A 20,249-nucleotide genomic window follows, 5' to 3' on the forward strand; every position below is an offset into this window, starting at 1 on the left:
TTCAGAGAGCGGCGGGCCACTCTGGGCTTCCGTAATTCTACACATCACAGAACAAGGCAGAGAAGGCTTTTGTCTGAGAAGTGATTCAAGAAACAGCTGTTCTCCAAGGTGGGGGTTCACGCATCCCAGAGGTTGGCTAAAGACATCATCTGGGGTCTGGGAAGAAAATACTAGAACTGTTATTTACTTTTATCTAAAAATGTAAAAAAGGGGTTCAGCTTCCTAGCACCTATAGAATTGTTGTCACTGGTACTCCCGGCGCCCTTCCTGGGTCTGTATGTCGGAGGGCATTGGAGCTTGAAAAGTGTGGAAGTCTTACTGAGTGGGGAATGGAATACCACAAAGGGGAGATGGGGAGGGGGCCATTATTCTCACTCTTTTGTCTCCTTTCAGAATATTTTGAAGTAGGATCTAGTAAGCGGCTTTTCAGATTATGTTATCTTGTTTTAACTTAATCCATGCCCATTAACGAGGTGACTTGAAAATGCCCCTTGCGAAGAAATGACAGATTAAAAAATACTATTAGGCACAAGTGAACAATGATAGTATTACAGAGGTGGCTTTTTGCCTTCTCCTGAGATGAGCTACGTGACAAGGGAAAATGATCATTTCAGATTTATTAAGAATTAAGGTAACTTTGTTTCCAGTGATCATGAATATTATTTAAAATGTGGACTCACAGCCACTATTTTTCAGCTTTATTGAGTTATAATTAACAAAATCATGATATTAAAAATGTACAAGATGATGATTTGATATATGCATACAGTGTGAAAGGACTCCCCCAGCAAGTTAACTGACATATCCATCCCCTTGCATATTTACCATTTTTGTGTGTGGGGTTGTGAGAACACTGAAGTTCTATCTACTCTCTTAACAAATGTCAATTATACAATACAGTGTTATCATCAGCTACGGTCACCGTGTTATATATTAGATCAGAAGACCTTCCTCATTTTTTAAAAGATTTTATTTATTTTTGTGAGAGAGAGAGAGAGAAAACAAGCGGGGGGGGGGAGGGGCAGAGGGAGAAGCAGACTCCCCGCTGAGCAGGGAGCCCAACACCGTCATCGATCCCAGGACCCTGAGATCCTGACCTGAGCCAAGGGCAGACACTTAACCGACTGAGCCACCTGGGCGCCCAGACCTATATATGCACTCTTTGACCAACCTCTCCCCATTTCTCCCGCTCCCCAGTCTCTGGCAACCACTTTTCTACTCTGTTTCTTTGAGTTCAACTTTTTAAAATCACATATAAAAATGATACCATAAAGTATTTGGCTTTCTCTTTCTAGCTTGTTTCACTCAAGAACGTAATGCCTTCTAGGTTCATCCATGTTGTCAGAAATGACCAGATTTCCTTCTTATTAAACACTGAATAATACTGCATTATGTGTATAGATCCCACATTTTCTTTATTCAGCCATCTGTTGACAGATACTTCGGTTGTTTCCATGTCTTGGCTGTTGTGAACAATACTGCTATGAACACAGGAGTACAGAGATCTTGTTGACATCATGATTTCATTTCCTTTGGATATACACGCAGAAGTGGGATTACTAGATCACACGATAGTTCTATTTTTACTTTCTCGAGAAACCTTTATACTGTTTTCCACAGTGGCTGCACCCGTTTGCACTCCCACCAACAGGGCACAAGGGTTTACTTTTCTCCACATCCTCGCCCACCCTTGTTGTCTCTTGTCTTTTTTTTTTTTTTAAAGATTTTATTTATTTATTTATTTGACAGAGAGAGAGACAGCCAGCGAGAGAGGGAACACAAGCAAGGGGAGTGGGAGAGGAAGAAGCAGGCTCCCAGCGGAGGAGCCTGATGTGGGGCTCGATCCCATAACGCCGGGATCACGCCCTGAGCCGAAGGCAGACGCTTAACCGCTGTGCCACCCAGGCGCCCCGTCTCTTGTCTTTTTTAAGTGACGGTCCTCCCCCCGAGAGTATATGTATAACGGGTATTTGTGCCTTCATAGGGTACCGTTTTTAGCTACGTGAGCTCTCTTAGTGTTCCAGGGCTGCCATAACAAAGGACCACACACAGGGTGGCTTGACAACAGAAATGTATTTCCTCACAGTTCTGGAATTAGAAATTCAAATCGAGGTATCTGTGAGGTTGATTTCTTCGAAGGTCTCTCTCCTTGGTTTGTAGATGGCTGTTTTCTCCCTCTGTCTTCACATGGTCTTTTCCTGTGTGCGTGCATGTCTTTGTCCGAACTTCCTCTTCTTATAAGAACACCAGTCATAATAGATTAGGACCCAGGCTAAAGACCTAATTTTAACTTCATCACCCTTTTAAACACCTCTTCTCCAAATATGGTTACATTCTGAATTATGGCGGGGGTGGGGGTGGGACTTTAACATATGAAATTGGGGGCACTATTCAGCCATAACAATAGCCATTGAAGTCAGCTATTAAAAATAAACTGAACATATAAACAGATTTTCAAATCTGTTTTAAACCAAGATTTTAAAATGAAGCATATTTTTGAAAGTTTTGTACCCATAATAAATACAAATTATTTAACAATACCCTGTATTCCAACTTGACCTTATCTTTAGAAACTTTTGGTTTGGGTTTATGTTCTACGATACAATACTTTATTACCATTAATTTATTAATTTAACGAACACAGTGAAGTCCCCATCATGTGCAGGTACTCTGTTCTAGGCACCTGGGCCCCATCAGAGGAGAAACCAGATCCTTGCCCTTTTGAAGCTTATATTCTAGCAGACAAGACACTGACACTGAGTCAAGAGCATGGTAATTAAGACTGAAAGACTGATCTCCAGCTGCTGGAAGCGTTGCCAGCTGTCCGCCCTCAGCTGTCAGCCCTCTTTGGGACTTGCCCTTGGCTGAAGAGAGCTGCCTCACCCAAGGTCATGAATTCTTCCTAGTGCAGCCTGCATCTGAAGACTATGGAGATAAAAAGGCCCAGATGCTTAGACTGAAGGCCATTCCAGTCTGAGGGCTTCCTGCGGGGTTGGCTGAGGACTTCCTTCAGCCTGAATCACAGTTCAGTGTCTCCCTCTGCCCAGTCCTGCTTCGATCTCCCCCACTGTCTAGGTCTGTTTCCTGTGGAACCCTATGCGAAACAATGTTGTATTGTGTTGTACTACGTTATGTTAATCACAGTACCTTATATTATATTAGGTTGTGTTGTTATGTTAATCACCTTACCTTAAATTGCATTATAGGTTGTATGATATTGTATTATTTATGGTTTGTCCCCCTTAGAATGCAGCCTCCATGAGAGCCAAGTACATTATCTCCGTTGTTCACTGCTCTGTCCCCGGCTCCCAGAACGGTGCCTGAAAGCCTTAGTCCCCCAATAAATATTGGTTAAATCAGTGAGTAAACTAGCAAAGTGGGCATAAAAACAGTACTGACTTCACAAGCTTAAATCGTGACAACCCATGTGCAGTCTTTGCATAGAGTCTGTCCTAAGTGGTTAATAAAAGTTGGTAATTATTATGATGTTCCTTTCGAAGATGATTTATCACTCTCATTTTTTTAAAGCCAGTGATTCAACTCTATTTGTCCATATGTTAATTAATCAAACCTTTATTGCCGAGTACTGCATTAGGAACTGGGGCTACAAAAAGGGTAAGAAGCATCCCTGCATTTACAGAGAATCCAGTTTACTGGCCCAGTCACAGGTTGCATCTCATTAGTGATTTCGTATTTACCCACTTATATACCCATTCTCTCCTTTCTCAAGCACTCTGAGATGTGAGCTTCGGTACCTGTTTCCCAAGTGACTTTTTTCTTTTTTAATTATTGGGACAACTGAAATCTGTTCACATTAATCACTGGGCAATAACTAGCTAGATATTGGACAAAAGGATTGTTAGAAGTGATTATGATCGAATTCCCTTCATCTGTTGGCTGTTTCTTCTTATTATTAATTAAAAAATCAATGAGGGCAATTGGAAAGGATTTTATTTGCTCACATTTTGGGTGAAATGCTTTTTGGCTAAAAGATTCCCAGAACTCTGTCATTTACTCATCTTTGAAGACAGTACAGGTATCCCCTTCTCCAGGAAGCCTTCCCAGGTTAAATTCGCTCTCTCTCCCCTCTGCCGCCACTCTATCAGTGGTGGGTTAAGCCTTTGTAGCACTTGGCATATTTTGTTGGAATTGTTTCCGAATCTGCCCTCTTCACTAGCCCAGGAACTGCTCTAGGATGAGGAACCTTGCCTTATTTATCATCGTGTCTCTTGTGCCTGTCGTGTTGCCTGGAAATTAACCCCATTTGGATACTAAGTGAAGGCAGGCACTTCCGGAAGTCTCTACAAATCCTTACACAATCCTCCGAGGTAGGGATCACGATCATCTCCATTTTACGAAGAAACTGAGGCCCAGAGATCTTAAATAACTTGGCAGGCTCACCCAGCTAGTAATGGAATTTGAACACAGAAAACAGGGCTGTGGAGCCCAAATGCTGAACCGCTGCTCCCTACCGGTGAACGCTTTTTGAATTGAGCCACGCGTACGAAATATTTCACGTAAGGGAAGAACCATGACAGGAAACTCTAACCACAATTTAAACTTACTACTTTCTTAAGTTCAGAAACTTTCATAAGTCGGTATCGGTTCTCAGAAGTAGAGCTTTTCGCATTTTCTCTTTTTAAAGTCGAAGGCTCCCTGGTCTACCGAAGTGCTGACTTCTGTGTCGCTATCGTCTTCTGAGCAAGGGTAACGCAGGATGAGCTTCGGCTCCGGCCGTCGCCTGGGACAAGATCTATACTCAGGAACAACAGTAAAGTGAACCCGCCTTTAGTGGGCCTCCACTGCGTAACCGCGTGCGTGCGGCCAAGCGCACGTAGCGTGTCAGGGGTGAGAGGGATTTGAATGTGTAGCGCTCACGGCTCTAGCCATGAAATCACCCTGCTTCAGAGGGGACCCTGCTGTGTTTCCTCTGCCCGCGGGCTGGAGCTCCTCAGCCAGAGCCCTGGGCCATGCTCCTTCGCGTTGGGGCCATCCTTCTCTCTCTGTCCAGCATTCCGGTTCTTCTGGGTCTGGGGTTACGCATCTTAGTCCCTGTGGTTGAGTATCTAGTGCATATTCTTGCCAGTCACGGTTTTCTAGGACTCTCAGCAATGGCAGGTTTTTAGATCTCTGCCTCTCTCAGTACTCCCATTGCCTATGCAACCCTGATGCGTGCATAGAGATTTGTCGATTGTTTTAGGTCATGGAGGGACCCCAAAAGTCACCGATTACAACTACTTGGCTGATACTTGGAAACAACTTTTCAACATTCCTGCCAAGTGGTGATGTCAATGTTCTTGAAGAAATCGATTCCGTCTTTTGATTGTTCTACCAGAACATTCTATGTTGAGTTGTCCTCATAACTTCCACTCCTGGTTTCGATCATCCAAAACCAAATCCATTTTCTCAGTAACAGACTTTATAATATTTAAAAACAATGCTATGTTCTCATGAGTGTTCTTAATATCCATCCCCATGTCATTTTTCTTATTAAATATTGTTTCAAGTCCCTTTGCTCTGCGCATACAGGAAAGGGAAGAGATCGTTCGGAGTCAGACACACCCAGCTTTGAATCCTGCCTCCTCTACTTACTGGCTTTATGTGTTTCAGTTTCGGTTTCTTCATTCGTCACATGTTGATAATGACACAGAGTTTAAAGGGGAGTTGTAAAGATTAAAGTAATGAGGTGAACTATAACACTTGACCCAGAGCAGACACTCAAGTAAATGGTATTTGCTGTTATTTTTGTTATCATCCTGTTTTTACAAGTGGGGTTGGAAGAGCCAAAACTGATGCTCAGATGTGATCTAACCATCACCAAGCAGAGTGAGACTGTCATCATCCAACACCAATGATAAGAATGATACTAATAAAAACTGTGGCTTTCCCTTATTGCTTCTCCCATGCCACGCTTGTTGCTGACGTTGATACTGAGATCCTTTCAACCATCCTGAAAGGTAGGTAGTATTCTCCTTTTACAACACGGAGACAGGAGACCTGCCCAAGGTGACACGACTAGGAAATTAAAGGGTTGGAACAGACTGTCATGTCTGACACCAGAGAACTTACTTCCTATAATGTTTGACCTTTACTAATTGATCCAGTGGTTGGCAGTCAAACTATTTTGTTCACCAGCATTCACACCATTCTTTTTAATTGGTGCCATCTGTAAACTCAATATACTTCCTGCTCCGTATCTCCCCATTGATGCACACAAATGGTGGAGAATGTAAACATGATCATGAGGCTGGAGGGATGGAGCTAAATGACTTTATCCAATTTGATGCCCTCTTACTGTCTGTCTGACCCCTATGGGTTTCTCCGGTCTCCATTTTCCCGGCTATCTACGGTTTGGTCCGTGGGGCCATTCCCTGCACACTAGTTTCAACTTAATAGATGGAAAGCATGCACGGTGTTTAGGCCTATTCTAATGAAAGCTTCACTCAATTTGGTGGTTTCAATAATAGAGAAAACATCAGACAAAGAGTAAGCGACATGAATTCTAGTCCCGATTTTATAACTGTCTGTGTAATAATCCCTTGAATGCTCAAATTCTCACCTGGAAAAATGGGCTAATACCTGCTCTACTGCAGGCTTTCCAGAATGGGGATCAGTTGGTATTCCAGTGAAACGTCTCTGCGGAGCCTCCAGAGGCCAATGTCAGTACTCCATGAGAGACGGCGGGCAGTCACTTGGAGATTCTCATCTGTTAGCCTATTCTCAGGCCAGCTGGCCCCAGCACTGGCCAGAAGACACCTGAAGCATCCACTCGTTGAGGTTGACCATTCTCTCTCCTATCATTTCTTTGTGTCGGGACTTTTTGCAGGAGCAATAGAGTACAAATCGTTTTTGAAAAACTAAAGTGAATTAAAATAGAGCTGCTTGAAAAATTCAGAGCTGACCTAGAATTATAAATCATTGACCTAGGACAGGCAGATTAACTTTCATGTCCTGAACCCAGCTGAATTAGGAAGATAACGCTATGTTAGAGTCATCCTGTGATGCGTTTCTAAGCCAAATAGAGGGAACAGTTTAGAAGGCACATCTGCATTAGCTGGCTGGTCAATATGTGGAACTGGTACATTCTAAATCTTCCTGGAGAATGAGTTTCTGAAGAGATAATCTTATTTTACTACCGATTTCTACTGTAATATGTACCGTACATTCTCATGGAAACTCTATGTTACATTATCAGATTGTAAAGAAGCTTCCTGAGTCATCTGACCATTCAGGATAGAACCTAGGCTCCCTAAATTCTGTGAGGCCACGGGTAGACACCCGGAAACCTTAAAGGGAGTTAGGGTAGGGGAAGAAGACGAAGAGGGGACTTGCATTTATTGAACATCTAGATCTCGGATTTCTAGGTGATTTAAACTCTCATTTGGTCTTGACAACAATTCTGAGGTAACACAAATACAGCCGCTGGGAGGAGAGTATATATAACAGTTGGAAATGTCAATGTACTCAAAATCAGCTTCCTAAATTGTGAGCCACTTCTGTTGATTCTATTTGTAGCATATAGCATTGAAAAAAAATTTAAATTAAAAGGAAAAAGCTCGCTTGCTGTTCAGGAGAAGGGCCTCTACCTCTCTGGGTAGCATACCACGTCAACCATCTGGCGACTGACGCTACTCTGTGTCAGGCTGTCATTACCATCCCAGCGCTTCAGATGAGGAAACTGAAGCCTAGAACAGCTAAATACCTTCCTGTGTCGCAAGACCGGTCTATACGTACTGGAGCTGGCCCTCAAAGCCGCGTTGGCTTTTCGAGGGTGCACTTTTGCACCATGCCTTGAAAATGTTGGACTAGCAGACCTTGACTCCCCTCTCTGTTCTCAGGAGCTGGTAGATGAGTCACTCACCTTCCCTAGATTTGGGGTATCATGTTCCTTCACCGCAGTATGGGGGTAATTTCAGCCTGGATCAGCTAAATAATCTTTTTCAGTCTCTAGAAAACATGGAATGTGATACAAACGTTAAGTAGTATTTTTAAAAAAAACCTCTGAGACAAGATTATATATGAAGTTCTTTTCCTCATGTAGAAGGCTTAGCATCCAACAGTGCTGTCCAGTAGAACATTCTGTAATGATGGTGGTCCATGTCTGTGCTGGCTAGCTGTGCTGAAGAACTCAATTTTCAATTTTGCTGACTTTTAGGTGCGCCTGGGTGGCTCAGTGGGTTAATCGTCTGCCTTCAGGTCAGCTCATGATCTCGGGGCCCTGGATTCGAGCCTGGTGTTCTGGGGGGCGGGGGTCTGCTTCTCCCTCTCCCTCTGTGCCACTCATGTTCTTTCTCAAATAAATAAATAAAATCTTAAAAAAGTAAATTTTAATGACTTTTACATAATTTACCTCTAAATTTCATTGCTACATCTTGTTAGTGGTTGCTCTTAATGCACAGTGTGTAGGCTGGATGATTTCACACGCAGATGCGGATTCTGATCGGCTAGTTCATTTGTATATACTCTCTGCGTGATCAATAATCCTGGATGCTGTAGGTGGTCAACTCAAATGGCTGTTTTATGCTTCCCTTAGCCCTGGTATCTCTGAATCATGAGTATTAGGTTTGTCAATTTAGTTTTAAGCAAACTCAGGCTATTTTATAAACTCCTGGCTCCGGGTGGACTTAATCGTTGAAATAATATTTGTTGAACGGGTGTCCATAATGCAGTTAGTATATGTTGTTCCCCTTTCCGTGTCTGAGCCTTTCTTATCTGTATACGGTGGAGGGAATCATGCACTACAGGCTGGCACTGAGGTCTCCCTGCATCCAGTGAGAGAAAGCCTCCAGCACAGCACGTAGCAAGGCCATTTAATGTTCGTTTCCCTTCCTTTCCCCTTGAGAAGAATCGCTGCTTGTAAAGGAGAGAGCATGGTAACGAGCGATCTGTCTACTCGTTCATCGCAGCGGGGGCTCCGTGCCAGCCCGTTCATTCATCCTTTGGGATGATCTTTAACTGTATGATTTAACTTGCATTTGTTGTTGTGATTTTTTAAAAATATGAAACCAGAGGGAGTATTCTCTTCTATCTACAATGCTATCTTCCCCCATCCCAAAATGACTCATTGTAAAATATTTAATCAGGAGAATCTTAATTTCTATAAATATAAAGAGTCCAACTGGTCTGAAATAACCATATGACTTTTTTTTTTTTTTTTTTGGTTCATGCATTTTATAGTTAAGTGAAAGAGGAGGATACTTCTTCTCCTCCCCACCTCAGTATGTGGGAAGCTGTGAATCAGCACACGTATAAATCTTCACACCCACCCCCCCTCCCAAAAAAAACTTGTATTAGGACAGTGACTACAGACATCCTTAGCTTTGTGACTCAGTAGGACATTTTCTTTAGCACTATAGTCTTAATCATCTGCTTTCTGGAAATAGAGAGAGAGAAAACTGTACTCACGGAAGTTCTAACAAACTTAAAAAGGACTCCTTTGACCTTCTATCCAAACAGACTGTCCTTATCAATTTCTGGAAATTCCTGTTCCATTGATACAGAATGTCATGCTTTGATTTTATCTGGCTGAGTAAAGAACTGTACATTGGCTTTCTTCTAATTGATGAGATTTGGGGGAAGAGAACAATTTTCCCCAGAGATCCTGAAGCCCTTAGCGGGGATTTTGCCTTTGATCTTATCTCTCCGCTTTTCCTTTTTAACTCAAAGTTAATCTTCAATTCAGGTCCTCCCTCTTCCTCAGAAAGATCCCATAATAATTTTCAAAGTGAGAGCATAAACTATATTTCAAAAGGTAGTCATTTTGAGATCAAATGTAAGCCATTGTAAAAGGAAATTAAAAATATTTCTCTTCTATTCCTTTTACCCTGACAACACGGTTTTTATTTTAGTTCAGGCATCATTACCAGTATTAGGCATAGCAACATATTTGTCACTCTGTTTTTAAAGTAGCTCTTTTAGCGAAGACAAAAAGAGAAGTTACAGCAACAGGCCACAACAGTACTGTTCAAAGAGAAGAGAACTTTCAAACATAGATTAAAATTAGATTAGAATACAGTTAGGAATCTAAATGTTGCCATCATACAAGATTGTTTGAACACACAGACCTGTTAGAGACAGTAGAGAATCACTGTGAACCGCAGTATAGTGAGAACCACTAGACTAGGTGTCAGGAGAAGAGGGGTGTTGTCTGAGTTCTGCCGTCGAACACTTGTGTGATCTCGAGTGGATACTTTAGACTTCCTGGATCTCTTTTCTCAACTATGAAAAAATACATTGGAGTTTCAAAATCTTATGACTCAAAGGATTCTATTTTGTGTAATTCTGTGTACGCAGGCTTTGGTATATAGAAATAAAAGTGCGAGGGCTCCCTAGTCACTAGTTCATGCTCTGGGGATTGAGCTGGAGGGTCGGTAGCGGATGTGTTCCCCTCTTGCTATGCGTTCTCTGATGTGATTCTCCCTGGAGCCAAGTGCAGACATTTCTCTTTCCTGCTTGTGATGAGGCATCCTGTCTGTGAGCATGTTAACTTTGGTCTTCCTGGCATTAGACTTGAGCCAATTAAATGAATGATGTAGCGAGAGCAGTTGTCACAGAGTTTACACCCAATAATGGCTCCAAAGGGTTACACATGGCTGCTCCTTGACCCGGTAAAAGGCAGTTACAGAAATTAACCAGGCGATTGGAAGCTGCCAAAAGTCATTTCTCAATGAGTCATTTGTCACTGTTAACAAGAATGAGTTAGGGACAAGTGGAAATGTTATTTTTAAGATAACTACATTTCAACGGATGAGCAAAAAGTTGTCAATCAGCTCTTGTGAAGAGCAGTTGGGTCACTTTGGAGCCAAGAATTCCTGCTTCTTTAGGAGTGCTTATGAATCCCTTCATTCAAACATCTTTCTAGTCACCAGTTTCCCAAAGTGTACGTGGATAATCCACCCTCTCCTAGTGATGTGTAGCTGGAAAATGGGGAATGAGGGAAGCGAGCCAGGTACAATCAGACTGAAGAAATCTAGCCTGGATTTTGTCCTTTTACCAAGATTTTTTCCCAAGATTTTTTCCCCTCATTCGTAGAGCAAAGCTGCTGTTAGATAATCTCTCAAGATCATGTCTGCTCTAAGTATCAGTAACGTACAGACCCAATGGCCTCAATAAGTGGTAAAATCACAGAACCTTCCTGTTGATCCTATAATCAGGGGAGAGGGCATTTGTTTGTAATACATGTGAGTCAACAAATTATATCTCCAAACTATGTAATTATGATATACTTGTTCTAGGCATTGCGATAGATGAGTGATAAACTCCTGATTCCTACATATTAAATTAGTCTTAATTAGCAATTTAATTGAAACACTTCTATTAGATAATTGCTTACTTTCAAATCCTTATCAATGGAAAGGTTATTGACTTGTTTTCTATGGGAAATGAAACTTCTATGTAATCTTTCTGCAGTTGTGAGATAGAGTTTACAGGCATGTAAATATTCTAAGAAAGAAACAAAGGGGAAAAAAGATCTCACAAAAACCTCCACTCTTCCTATACAAATAAGGATGTCCTTCCCGGCGTCATACTCTAGAAATCTTGTTTATTTTCTCTAAAAGGTATTGGACTGCAGATTCAGAGGACGCCACTGGCTGCGAGCCAGGGCGCGCTAACAGCTGTGTGTAACGTACAGTTTCCTGGGGAATGGCTCACAGAGAACCCGTGAGAGTTAGAAGGCAGTTTATTTGCCGGGTTTTATGTGTTTGTACAATCGTGAAGGGTTTTTCAGAATTTAGCTAATGAGTCCGACAGTTGAAATTATGACAGACAGCCTTGTCCTATCTGTAGTCGTACAGCAGCCAGGAGCCTCGGGGGATGGCGGGACCGCCAAACAGCAGCTGTGGGTTCAGCCGGGGCTTGCGCTCCCTGCGAGGCGCCCGGTCCTTCAGAAAGACTGCGACTCGAGCGGCGGAAAGATAAGCTGTGGTAAGGGAGTCAGCAGGTTAATAAACAAGGGATTCAGATACAGGCCCCGAGATGAAAGGTTAAAAGGCAGGGTTTAAACAGCCACTTTATTTGTTATCGCTCGTAGGTCTATCAGAGAAGAACATTCTTGTGCAATACTTCAGATCACAGTTTATCGTGAGGACTATGCACGGAAGACAATACCTTCTACTGATTAGCACTTCTTTTTAGTCTGAATGAGCAGATCATGGGTGTAGACGATTTAAGCCCTAAGTTATCATGGGTCAGAAATTGTGATGTTCCTAAGTACCTCATTAGTTCTTCCCCCTGGACCCTGAGACCTTCCTCAGGCGATGGGTTCGCGTGTTAGCTCAGTTTCTGTGGAGGGAAGGCCACAGCCTTCTGTAATCTTTAGGCAGTTTTTCTAGCGTTTAGCTGAAATTTTACTTTACTTGGGTAGAAATCTCTGTTTCTCTCAGAAGAGCTTAAAGATCTATAACATTCCTTTATCTTTTTCTTCTTGAGGGGGAAGGCCTTTTTTTCCCCCCACTGTAAGAGGGCTATAACTTTTGAAATAATATCTGTGTCTCTAAACATTTCAGCAGATACCTCCCATTCAGATATTTCCCCCTAGTCTTAAAAACCAGCTCTGGGCTACTGGGACCAAGCTAGCGATCCCTGCATGACTTCTGACCTTTCTGACAGGGACTATCATGGTATTACTTAAATGAGCCAACATCGACCTTTTTAACTGCAAATATGAGGACTATTCATGAAGCCATGAATTGCTGTTTTCTTTTGCCAGGACACCTACCTGTGTGCATCCAATTTAGAAGCCAGAGATCATAACAGTCCTAGTTCCACACAATGAATTTCTAGTTAATAAAAACAAAAACGAAATGACAACCCCAAAACTTTATTTGATGTATAAAAATCAAGAATTTGATTTGTATGAACCCCAGAATTTCAAGACTCAAACCTTTGCCAAAAGCTAGATGTCAATAATATTTTGCATGTTTTCTATTCCAGAGTTGCTAAGAGTTTAATTGATGGGCAAGTATTTTTTGAGCATCTGTGCTTTCTGTATGATCTGGATAACCCAGCTGGAATTCTAGAATTACAGGTGATGAGTCAGATAAAAATATGGCAGGTGTGTCAGGGCTGTGAGCCTCACCAAATATTAACTCTCCTTTTTCTCCCCCGACCTCCCCTGCAGGTAGGCTGGAGCCCTGTGAAGAGTCCCGGCCTATGAATGGTGAGCAGAAGTGCTTTGTGGGTCACTTTCGTGTGGACATCTAAGAGCTGGTGTGCTTCCTCCATTTCTTTCTTTCTTTCTTTTTTTCCTAAGAGTTCCAGATGGCATAGAGCTAGGAGAGAGGATGGTGATAGGAGAGAGAAATAAATTCTTATTGGATTAAGTCACTGAGATCTGGGGTTTGCAATTGTAGCAGCTAGCATTAATTGCCCTGATTAATATACTAGGTGATAGTCCTAATATTAGAAAGTTATTAGAGAAACTGGGGCCATTATCTAGACCAAGAAGTCACAAATCTGACTTTGAATCAGAATCAACTGGGGAGCTTTCAAAAATTCACGTTTCTGGACCCACATAAGATTTACTAACAACGTTGGGGCAAGGCATGTCAATCGATATTTTTATCAAGCTTCCTCAAATGATTCTAGATCATTCCCTCCAATTCTGAATTCTTCTTTTTTTAAAAAAAAAAATTTTTAATTTTTACATTTATTTTATTATTTTATTTTAAAAAATATTTTATTTATTTATTTGTCAAAGAGAGAGAGAGAGCACACAAGCCCGCGAGCAGCAGGTAGAGGAAGAAGCAGGCTCCCAGCTGAGCAAGGAGCCCGATGCAGGACTCGATCCCAGGACCCCGGGATCATGACCTGAGCTGAAGGCGGACACTTAACCAACTGAGCCACCCAGGCTTCCCTGAATTCTTATTTCTTAATATCCAAATCTCTTTATTTTCTGGAGTGATGAGATGGAAGATTAAAAATGATTGGAGAGAATCCAAGTTTTAGAGCTAAAACAGAAATCAGCTATAGATAGACCCCAAGGGCCAAATCTAGCCTGCACTCTAGTTTTGTGAATAAAGTTTTATTAAAACGCAGCCACATTCATTTGTTTACACACCATGTATGGCCACTTGCAGTACAAAATCAGAGTGTAGTAGTTGTAATAGTGACCTTATGGCCTGGAAAGCCTAAAATACTTGTTATCTGGCCCTTACAGAAAAAGTTTGCAGACTGCTGATTTACATAATTGTTTCTGTGCTTGAAAAAGGCATGTGCTCTTGGTTTGGCCGTGCTCATAGTTGGAAGACTCAATTCTCAGCACTCTGAGTAAGTGTAAGAAGGGCCCGTCATGGAAAGTTATTTAACTTTTGGATCAGCTGCACATTATCGAATCTCCATGCTCCAAGGAACACTTTAAAGTCATACAAATTCCCTTAGGGGGAACCACCAGAAATACAACCATAGGAAGATAATTATTTTAATAGAGTCTAGAAAGAACTGGATGATATTTAAAGGGGAAAAAATGACAATTTCCAAATATGTCTGGACTCTTGTAGTTATTTTTTTTTCTACAAATAAAATATGATACAGGGTTAATATTTAATGGTAATCAAGTCACACTCCTGTACACATTTTCTTTAAAGTTTATCTTTCATTCAGGATCAATTTACATCAAGGGCTTTGTACAACCCAAAAGTTTAAAAATAATTTGTATTTAAATGTGTATGTCCATTTAAATATGTGTATTTAAATATACACACTTAGATATAAACTTTAACATTGTCTGGTCCTGGGAATTAAAATTTAAAGTGCCATTCTCGGGGGATATAGCTCTTTTAACCAGCTCCAAATACAGATTTAAGCCAAAAATCTCTTCAGCTCAATGCAATGAATGGAATACTCTTCACTCTTTGTCACTGAGGCCTCCCCCTTTCTCCCCTTCCACCTCCCCGGTGAAATACTGCCAATCAGAAACCTAGTGAATTACAGCAGAGAAGCTGAATACTCTTGCTTTTTTTTTTTTTTTTTAAGATTTTATTTATTTATTTGATAGAGCCAGAGAGCACAAGCGAGGGGAATGGCAGAGGGAGAAGGAGAAACAGGCTCCCCCCTGAGCAGGGAGCCCGATGTGGGGCTCGATGCCAGGACCCTGGGATCATGGCTTGAGCCGAAGGCCGACACTTAACGACTGAGCCACCCAAGCGCCCCAAGAATATTCTTGCTTTTTAGTGGGCAAAAGGGAAATTCTGTCTCTTGGCTAAATGATCTCTGTTATTGCTCAGTTAAGAAAAAAGGCATGAGCCTTGTGTTTGAATCACAGAGAGCCTCGGCTGGTTACTTTTGAGGCATGCAGATGGGATTCTGATAAATTCCACTGCAGGGCACATGCCGAAGTCACACTGGAAGAGCCTCGCTGAAGACTTGTAGGGGCTTCAGTGCAATGGTTCTTTGACGCTTAGAAGGAAAAAGTTAGGTTTAATCTCCCTCCCCTCACTACTTTCATTTATATACCTTCTTGGAGTTAGGAAGACAGAAAAATCAAAACAAAATATATACGATTTGATTATAATCCCTAATGGAAGTAACGGGTAACATGTGTCCCTAATTTTGGTTACTCTTCTATTCACTTGTCGCTGCATAATTGAGAGTGGCAGTCCCAATTAAACAGCCCCTAGTAGCATGTAATGGCTAATCGTGAGCAGGTTAGAAGCCTTCTTTGTCTTTGAAAAGCTCTCTTAACGCTCCAGGGCATGTCTGTTTTGAATTGAAGTCATAACATGGTATCGGATGATTTAAATTCAAGAAAGTCCTTTAATATGAAGGTTCAAATAAATGAATTTACACCCCATGTCATATGTGTAGCAGGTGACTGAGACCATGTGCTCTTTACCCCACTTACCAGAAAATTATAATGTAAAAGGGATTTAAATGAGGCCTTCCCCGGCACTGCTGCTAGGGGCAAAAATACTGTGGTGAATGCAGTGGGCAAGAATGAGAAGCTGGTTCACTGGGGTCATTGCAGTCACTTCTGATTGAATTCAGGTAACTTCTTCTAAAAAGGTTTTATACTCTCGTCCCTTTACCTATAACTCCAGAACTTTATAGCCAAGCACTCACTGATTATGCAGCGATTATTTTCAAATTGCTGGGCTAAACAATACGTCTCTCAGAATGCTTTGGCTAAGGGGGTCTGTGCTTAAGAAAGTCTAGTATGGATGGGGCCACCTGCTCTTCGCTATAACAATCGCTGTGCTATCCCCACGACAGTTTCTGAGCACCGCACAGGCTAGTGGGCTCACCAAAAGATGGAATGTATTGGCTGGAGTTTTATCAACACGATTCTCATAGAAATGGGGATAGTGTAGGTGAGACCCATGGTCCTGCTGGGCGAGCACGAGTGCTCCAATGAGCACCTTTCACACCAGGTACCATTTCTCTTTCCTTTATCTCAGAACCAAATTAAAAATGTATGAAAGTCACCATTTCACTTTAAAATCATTTATGGATAAAGATGGACCTGGATGATTGGGAAAATTAGCATAGCCCAGGTCAGGACGCAGGTCCGAATTTCTCAGCGTCTTTCCTTTGGACTCACCGTGAGGACAGCATTCAGGCAGGCGAGTCCCGCTGGCCTGCTTCTAAACCATTCATCCAGCCTCTGTACCTCTCTTTCATTTTTTACCCAACATCCTATTTCTCTCCTTTGCTTTTCTCAGACTCATTTGCTATGCACAGATTCAGAATATGAGTGACCCATTTCCTCAAAGGTCAGGGGAATCGGAAGTAAGAATCAGATGATAGTTTTCTGCCTTTATTCTTATTATTTTATTATCTTTTTCAGGTCTATAGAAAAAAAGAAACACTTAAGACAGTCTATCAGTTGGGCTCTAGGTTCTATTGTGAATAACAGGAACCGCCAAATATCATGGTTTCAATAAGACATAGGTTTGCTCTTCTCTGATATGAAAGTCTAGCTACAGAGGCTGAAATGGGGGCATCTTAATCATCTGGGACACAGGTTGCTTCCAACCACGGTGGGTGAACTGGATACATGACCCTCAACCTCACGGATGGAGCCCTAGGCCTGACATTCAAGTTCCAATCAACAGGACAGAGAAATGAGGAAAGATGTTCCTTACCTTTAAGGACACATCTCAAAAGTTATATACATCATCTCTGCTTACAGCATATTGGTCACAACTTAATCACACAATCATACCTAGTTGTGCGTACCCAGCTAAAATTTTGGACTTCTAATAATGAGGAAGAGGTGGAGAACAAACTTAGAGATGTTCAACAATTTCTACCATGGCCTGTCCAGGTGGAGACTTAAACACCTACGTGCGTCTCCTTCTCGCACTCACAATACACTCACTCCCTCTCTCGAGGGATTCGGTTCAAAATCCAATGCAGTGATTGCAATAAACTCAAGGTTCAGCATCTCTGGGTGATGATTGGTCCCTTCTATGAGGTCAGAACAATGTTTCTTTTAGGTCCACAACTTTCACCCAATAGTCTTCAGCAGAGCAGTCACATAATCACTGTAGCAAAAACTCCTATTTGGAAAAGGAGGGAATGCAGTTCCAGCTGCTGGACCAGACTGGGGAAGAAGTGAGGAGAATGAAGTCTTTGCATCTGGCATCTCTTGGTTCCGACTCTCTGGAAGGACCCCTCTTCATGCATTATCCTCGCGACCACATCTGAAGCAGACCTTGGACCGTTTGCCCTCATTCTCGGCCTCCTTCCAGCTAGTGGGGGGTCTGGGTTCCAGGGGTTGCCTGAGGCTTGAATGATCACAAGGTTTGTCAGGCCAGGCCTGTGGTTTCTTTGGCAATACAATTCCCTCACAAAATTAGTTAGCGTCTGGTCTGTTTGTTTCTGGTTAGTAGTCCCTTGAGTAAGCAAAGCCCAGAAACTCATTTACACATGGTTTTTGAATCTAGAAGCTTTATCTTTTACTTATTGATTGTTGTGCTTTGCTCACCTGAATTGGTTTCTTAGGGCTTCTATAGCGAAGTCTCACAGATGGGGTGGCTTAAACAACAGAAATTTGTTTTCTCACAGTTCTGGAGTCTAGAAGTCCAAGATCAAGGTGTCAGCAAGGTTGATTCCTTCCAAGGCCTCTCTCATTGGCTTGTAGATGGGCCATCTACACAGGAGGCCCTGGTCCTCACACCATCTTCCCTCTGTGCCTGCTTGTACCCTCATCTTTTCTTCTTATGAGACTATCAGTCACATTGGGTTAGGGCTCACACCAATGACTTTATTTTCGTTTAATTACTTCTTTAAATACCCTATCTCCAAATTCAGTTGCATTCTGAGGTACCAGGCATTAGGACCTCAACATATACATTTTGGGGAATACAGTCAGCCTATAACACTATCCTTCATGATTACCTCGAACAGGGGCTTGGATGGGAAGGCAACACCTTGAATATGATCTTTGTTGCTAGGCTGGCTCGCATTGTCTTGTGGAAAATTCTCATGTGATAGATGCTGAAAACAGGATTTATCTCCTTCTAAGCCTACCATTTGCTTTTAAAAGGGTTCGGTTTGGATACAGAAGTGGTTATCTTTTTTCATTCTTTAATGGCTTCAAATTTAATAGGCTTTTCCAGTAACTTAGATGGCAAACCATAGGCAAGACTGAATTCACTCCCATTTCTGCAACTGCTTAATTCTAGGTTGGAGCTAATCTCATTCGTGATTATTTACTGAAGGGGATAAGAACCAACATTTTGAATTTTCAGCCATGTGGCCTATGGCTACAGTTGGGTTGGCTGGGTAGGTTGGGCTGGGTTGCTGGTATCCAGTGTCTATATGCTTAACACTTGGTATCACAATTTTAAGCTAATGCAAATCATTAGATATGTGTGGCTGTGACTAATAGAGATTCGACACAATAGTGGCTTAAGCAAGAGAGGTTTTTTTTCTCTCCTTCTCCTTCAAGTCAAGATGTAGGCAGTTCAGAGCTGTTATGGCGGTGCTATACCAGAGATATCTATGGCCCCCCCTTGCTTCAATGTTCCATTTCACTGTCTCTTGGGTGTAGTTTTTCCTGACGTAGTCCTCACTGGTGCTCCCACCGTTGTATCCATATTCCAAGCAACAAGATGGATAATGGGGAAGAAGGAACAGATCCTCTTCTTTTAAATACACATCTCAGAGGTTGTACCTACAAGTTCTGTTTATATTTCATTGACCAGAACACTGTCATATGTCCCTCCCTACCTGGAAAGGGGCCTGGGGTTTGAAATTCTTATCATTGGAGAAGAAGGGGGAACAGATATTGGATGACATCTAGAGTCTTTCCTAGAAAAGAGCAATGTGCTTCCCCTTTAATTCTCCTGCCTGGAACTTTTGCATGCTTTCCTTAACTATATGGCCCTAGCCGTTGATGTTCACAGTGAAAACCCTAAAGAGGACTGAAATTTTGAATTAGTTCTGAACTTTCAAAAACTCAAATTGTATTCATATTTCATGGTATTTTCATTAGAGCAAAATTGACATGTAACATATGCTAACAAGTAACAATAATAACTATTAGCTATTATGAGCTTGCAATATACCAGGTACGATGATAAGCATGAAGTACATTTTCCCATTTAGTCTTCACAAGGACTGTAAAAATGTGTTTTCCCAGCACCATTTTACACAGGAAGGAACTAAAGCTTGGAGGGATTAAGTAACTTGCTCAAGGTCACGTGGCTCCTAAGTGGTGGGGCTGGTGTTTGTCCTCACATGCCAGGCTCTGAAGCCTATCTAAAGATATACCTGCTATCTAAGGATATGAAGAGTGGTGCTTCTCAATCGGAGGCAATTTTGCCCCCAAGGGTATTTAGCAATGTCTAGAGACATTTTTGGATGTCACAACTGGGAGGCTGCCACTAGCACCAAGTAGGTAGAGGCCAGGAGACTGCTAAACAGCCCTTAATGCACGGGATGACTTCCCAGATTAAGAATTACCTGGCCCAAAGCGTCATCGGTGTCACAGTTGAGAAACGCCGAGTTAAGCCTCACTGTGTAGCAGATTTGGTGGATGCCTTTGTTCCTGGGAGAGCGGACGATCTGTGTCCATTTAGATTGCTTCTCTCTGGAAGCAGGGAATTTCCATTCCTGTGCAAAGGACTAAATGTTTCTTAGTCAATAGGGATCAGTTCTTCATTTTAGAATTTGGCTGATTTACATTTTGGGGGGAAAAGATTTGAGTTTTTTGAGGTTGTGAAAGTGGGAAAGTTAACAGAAAAAGAATACGAAACAATATTTGAATGTTATTTTATATTTCGTACTTCTGAAATTTTTAATAG

This window comes from Ursus arctos, unplaced genomic scaffold, assembly GCF_023065955.2.
Source record: "Ursus arctos isolate Adak ecotype North America unplaced genomic scaffold, UrsArc2.0 scaffold_21, whole genome shotgun sequence".
NCBI lineage: Eukaryota > Metazoa > Chordata > Mammalia > Carnivora > Ursidae > Ursus > Ursus arctos.